The sequence below is a fragment of the Xiphophorus hellerii genome, chromosome 13 (genome assembly GCF_003331165.1).
Source record: "Xiphophorus hellerii strain 12219 chromosome 13, Xiphophorus_hellerii-4.1, whole genome shotgun sequence".
NCBI lineage: Eukaryota > Metazoa > Chordata > Actinopteri > Cyprinodontiformes > Poeciliidae > Xiphophorus > Xiphophorus hellerii.
In genome coordinates, this window is record NC_045684.1 from 18,630,421 (window position 1) to 18,637,009 (window position 6,589).

The window sequence follows — 6,589 nt, forward strand, 5'->3', positions numbered from 1 at the left end:
ATTCCTGATCAAATTCCCAATTAAATGTTGGACTTGCTAAACAACAAATCCCATAAAGATTTACTTTAAAAAGATTTTAACAAAGCCAAGTTGCTTGGGAGTAAAATACAAAGGGAATACTCAAGAACTAAGCACATTTATTAGCTGTTGTTGAAAATAAGGTGCACCATTCTAGTTCAGAGGATAAAAAATGTTGTAACTACATATCCAGACTCTAATTGGGAATATATATTTTTAAAAAGGTTAAACTGTACAACTCACCTGTAAATGAAGTAAAAAAAAAAGTATTGTTTTGTCCAGTAAGTGTGCTCTCGTGTGTAGTTCATGTACAATTTTGGTTTTTATCTCTTTGAAACGCGCAGATAACATTCCCAGCTAGATTGAAGATTGATATTTAGAACATACTGTAGCTTCCAAAACATACTTAAGTAGTTTCCACTTCACTTTACTCTAAAGACATTATGCTCAATGTCAAACATAGTGGTGACAGCATCATACAGAGAAAGGAAAGATTATTATTTCTATGGTATATTTCAGAACAAGTTACGACAAGTAAAAATTTCACTATATAGTGTCAGAACAACAACTTGTTTGGACTCTAATTGCACCCTTTCATTTAGATTTTCTAAATTAAAACCTATTGCTCAGTTTCTACGTTTGGAATGATTCCTGCATGACATGTTCCCTCCCTCTTGGAAGCAACACCCTCAGGCCCTTCCAAGTACTTTCCAGCAATGCAACCACAATAAATCTGGTTTACAAATATCATTTCTTTGAGCTATTCATCAACCTCTGTATATGAAACACAACCTACTAGAAAAAAAAAATAGGATGTACTGTTTAGCCATTTATTTACTGAACCCATTTACGCAGTATGTTGTTTCAGCTTTGTGCTTGTGTGGCAGGCATTGACAAAAGGCTGCATTGGAAATAAGAACTGATTCGTAAAAGATTACAAATTTATGTTTTTACAAATATTTAAATCCACAGTTCTTTGTGCTTACAGATAGTTTGATCCAGAACCTCTCACATGCACCATAAAAAAAAAAATTGTATGCCTTTATATTTTCCACAGCTGGAGATTATGTGTCAGAAAGTGTCCTCACTTTCAATCCAGCCAGGAATGAATGACTGTGAGGATTCAGCCCAGGTCAAATGGGTGAGGCGCTGTGTTAAACAAGGTTTGAAAGAGTAGCGACCAAGCACACTTTTCCCTGGGGCAAGTGGTCAGAGGAAAACTAGGGGCTCTCACACACAAGCACACTCTCATCGCCATGCACACATTCTCAAAATACACAATGGATTTCTGAAAAAAAACAAAAAACATCTTCCTTGATCACACCCGTGGGCTACTTGGCTCCCTCGCCCAACCTAGTGACCCTTGTAACTGTGGTGATTAAATATTAGGAGCCCTCATCTGCAAACATTTAGCCAGTGCCACCCCTAATCTGCCTTGTGTCACCATCATATCACAGAAGACTCAACAGGAACACACGCAGCCAAGAAACTGGGCATTCGTATGGCGCTAACTAATGTACAAATATAAAGACACAAGAAATTTTGCATGATAGAAAATGTCAATCAGAACCTGACACGTGAGGCACGTCTTTTAAATAAAAAGGCTTCTGCGAATTTCCATCTGTGTGCTAATATCAGCTTGTTGTAATGATAGATTGTCAGATGCACACACTTTGATATTTGGTTAAATATTCTGCAGCACTTCAGATCTAACGGAAAGCCCACTTGGCGTTGTGCTGCTGCAAAAATGCACTATGCTAAGTTCTCGGTATTGTTTTTTTGTTAAGGAGTTGTCACTCCTTTTAGGTGTCCAACCCCAACCCCAAAATCTTTGGAGCTATATCATCCATTTCCTTGGTCATTAAATTAACCATTGGCTGTCACCTTCCACCTCCTGACCTCTGAACTATGACACACCGGTTCTCTTCCTCCAGGCCCAACTGTTGCCTCAGGTCACTTATAGTCTCCTAAAGCAGAGCAACAGATGATGTCACTTATTGAAAATATTCACATCTCCTAAAATTAAAAATGGACTTAAACATGTTGAGCTGTTCACATCTACTGGCAAATGTGGTGCTTGATGGTGAGTTCTGCACAAAAAAATGCATTTAGACAGGTCAAATAGAAACCAGTGAATTCTTGCATGGAACATTGTTACAATTCAACTCAGTGCTGCACAACTGCTCCTCACTCTACTGCTGCATATTAAAATAGTTTAAAGTTTAGGAAAACAAAACAACTTTTTTGATTTTTGTTCAGAGAGGTTCTTCTGTCATCTAGAACAACAAAGAGACGTTCAGAAATAGAAAATACGCTGAATTAACTACTTTTTAATCTGCAGGTTGAGTAAGGAACTGGCAAGGTAAAAGTAGTTTGACTTGCTCATCAGTGGATCAAATAAGTACATTTTCTGCATTTACAACTGTGTATGCATGTAGTTCAAAGTCTAAACTTACATTTTTAATAAAACAAATCACTTTTTTAAAATACAGTTTGCTTTATTACGTTGAGTTTTGTGGTTGGAGTTTAGGAAAATACTGTTGCTGTTAAAAAAAAGACTGTCGCTGCACTGAAATACGTGCAGACAATGTGCTGTTTGTGGACACTGTCCCCGAGTGGTTAAAATACAGCACTGCACCTTTGGAGGGATGGGTTTCACTAGGACTTGTTTTCAGAACTGCCACAAAAACTAATTATCGAAAACTTTTGAAAATGTTTAGAAGTGTTAAATATTGGGCTGATGTATTTTTCTTTTTGTTTTTATTGATGCTGTTTCAAAAGCAAGTCTGACATAATGCATCTATAAGCTCTCAGACAGATTAATCAGAGAGTTTCTTTTCTTTTCTTTGTTCCAGCATTCTGAAAAGTCCAAATACTTGATCTAGATTTACAGAAACAAAAACCACAACCAGCTCATCACATGCCTTTCCCCTCATAAATCATAAAACGTGGGTGTAAAGTCTACTCTTTATATCTTGGTTGTGTGTCTTATGTGAATGAAAGTTTGATTCTGTTAGGATAAAGTGAAGTAATGCAAGATCCAAGAAACATGAGAGATGAGTGACTCTTTCATTTGTGTGAATCTGGATATTAAACGAATGGACAGCTTTTTGTGTGCACTGCGCTCTATTGTCCATGCAGGAGGCAGAGGGCTTATATTTCTTCAGTTGCTGCAGTGTGGCTTGGCTCAGACTCTGTCAGCTATAAAACAGGTACAAATGCCAAAAACAACATTATTTATCTCTGTTGCAGCTATCAATATTTTTCAAAGGTCCTTTTCTTCACCTCTTTACGTCAAGTTTCTGTTTATTCTTGTACGAGAGGCAGTTTAAAGTGTAGCTCAGCTTCATGAAGGCCCTCCAGGTCAATAGATTATGTATTAAGATCAGGTTTGTGTTGCATTCCCTGGTGAACCAAGTAATCCAACTGGAAATTTTTTGTTTGTTCTGTCAGAAGAAATATAGGAGATTTAAAGCTTTTTGTCAGTTTTGCTAAATTGTACATAAGAAGAAAAATTAGTTTTGTTTTCAGGGTTTAGTTGAATCTAAAATACTTTGGTAAAGTGGCTGAAAAACAAATCCAGAACCTCACTTCTATATCACCGTGCTGACATATGATGTTTGATGCTATGTTTGATTTTAGGTGGGATCTGCAGATCTTGTCTTTGTTGTTTTATTTCTAGATCTAGTCCATAATCTAATGGATTTTTTGGTGCAAAAATACAAATCTATAAAAATAGGTCTTAATAGTGGCTTTTCTGTTTTAGAAATGTATCTATGTAAATAAGTAATGACCTGGAGGGGGGGTTTTATGGCTACTTTGGGAAAACAAAAAAACATTAAAAACTGCAACTGGCTAAAGTTCCAGTGAGTCCAAAACCAAATTCTGCTCAGTTTGTAAGACCATTGCCGGCTCTGAAAGCCGTCTGGTTTATAGTATTTATTATCAATTAACCTAAAGTTCCACCATAATAATTTTTAGACAAACACAAAACAATCTTTTTTTCAGAGTACATAAATTATAGTTTATAAGCAATGAGAAAATCATACTTTGGGAAGTTGGCCTCATTGGATTAACGAGCCCTTCTCTATGTATTTTAAGTAAAAAAAAAAAAACAACAAAAAACAACACAAAAACACTTACGACAATAACTTTTTACACCTAAGTCTGGTGCATTTTTGAAGTGATACAAGACAACATTTATATTATATTTACATTTCATTGTAAAATGGGCGCAGTAACAATAGGTATTTACTTTGTTCATCTTTTAATCAAAAATATACCAGTTTGAGAATTATTAGATGGTGAAATTACTTCAACATACACTATTGCAATAATGTTTTCTTCTTGTTAAATGAACATTGTATACATAAACAAATTATGATGCACTAAAATTAGAGCAAAACAAATTCCTACACAAAGTAGGTGCATGTAAGCAAATATATAAGTCATAAAAAGATAACTGCGTATGAGTCAGAGGGCCGAGTGCAAATCTTAGTACAAATCCCTTAGCAGTGTTGTATAAAGTACTGAAATCTCAGAGTCAAGTAAAAGTACAAGTACCTCTCCAAAATATGACTTTGGTAAAAGTCCAAGTCACTGACTGAAATGTTACTTGAGTAAAAGTCTTAAAGTATTTGAAACTTCTTGTACTTAAGTATGGAAATTACTGTAAAAATGGATGTACTCAAGTAATGTAATGAAAAGTACAAGTAAAAAGTAAAACAAAGCAAATGCAGTTTGAATGACATTTTTTATATTTTGGTAAACTTGTCAAATACACTTAAAATAATGTACACAACCAAGTGCAGGCAAAATTAAACCTGCTAATAGATATACCTGCAGGCATCATTTAGTTAAGAAAATTAGGTGCTTTACCTATAGCACAAGGTTAACTTAACCGGCTTTACAACTGAACCAGCTTCTTAGTATACCCTCCAGGACAGAAAATACAAAGTTTTTGTAAGCCTTAAGTTTTCCCTTCAAGTAAGGTCAGTGCTGAAAATGAGAAAAATAAATAGTACAGAAAATGCGGCCAACATGAAGAAAAAGAGCTGTTACGATTACTCTACTTCACAAATCAGTGAATCAGTCAATCCTACAGTCAGTAGGTGGTGCACACAACTGGTCATTATGCAAAAGAAAAAAAGAACTGGGAGGAAAATGCAGCTTATTGGCATCTGTAAACCTGGTTTTGAACTTGCTTGCCTTTCCTATATTCGTTAAATTTAGTCTAAATTGCTATCGCTATGGCTTCTGTCCCCCCTTGAACAGAGGAGTCTAGGTAGCCTGCTACAGTCAACATTAGGCCTAAGCTAAATACACCACGTGTGGAACTGAAACAATGCCAAACAAAGTTCATTTATGGTCAAGATTTCACAATACAGTAGTGCCTAGTGACCAAGCTATAGTTACTGAAACACGAGGATTATAACCATTTCATAAGAAGCTACCTCGATGTGTTTCTTCAAGTTGGACGGGGAGTTTTTGTAAGATAGAATTTCCATGTGACTGCTACTGATTGCGAGACTTGCTTTGTGTTTAATGGGAGAAGCGAAACAGGTGTATCCTAATTAAAAGTAAAGAAATCAAGAAATGGCAAAAAATGTGGAATGAAGATAAGAAAGGAAGAAGATTATATGAAGTACAAAAGTCAGTTTGAATTCGAAGCATTAATGAACGAAACAGAAGAGAAGAAATAATAATTAGTAGATTAAGAGTAGGTCATACCTACTTAAATGACATGCTTTATAAAATAGGGAGGAAAAATAATGATAAATGTGAGAGATGTGGAGAGAAAGAAAATGTAGAACACATATTGATGAACTGTAAGTCAAATGAACTCAAAAGGGAAGAATTAAAGAGAATAGTTAGAAATATGGGGCATGAATGGAATCTTAAAGGTATATTAGGAAATGAAGGAAACATAACAGATATTCACAAATTAAGGAAAGCATTGTTTATTTATCTTAAGAATACAAAATTAAAAAGTAGAATTTAATAGATATGAAGTAATGCTTCTACACACTCATGTACAGTAGGTGGCGGTATGCACCTTAAAGTTGCTTGTGATCCGCCATAATAGAAAAGAAGAAGAAGAAGAAGAAGTATCCTATTGGTGGTGATGAACAAGCCCAGGCACTTTGTTCGGTAGCCTACTTGCTACTTGCTAATCAGTAGGTGGGGTCAAAACACTTGCGTTTCTCTCTCTCGCTTTTTTGTAACGAGTAACTAAACCACACATTGAAAATGTATCGGAGTAAAAGTACGCAATTAAGTTCGGAAATATAGTGAAGTAAAAGTGAAAGTCATCAAAAATTTTCATACTCCAGGAAAGTATGAAGTACTCCAAAATATACTTAAGTAAAGTAGTGAAGTATTTTTACTTCGTTACTATACAACACTGTCCCTTAGATTGTTTCAGTTATTGTTTGACTCTATGCGTACAGAACTTGCCAAACAGTATATAGTTTTGAATTATTCCTACAATGAAACAATGTATTTCTGTTATCAAGTCTAACTTCGTTAGTAGTGTTGTTTTTTATTTAGGTCAGTCATGATTAGCGATGCT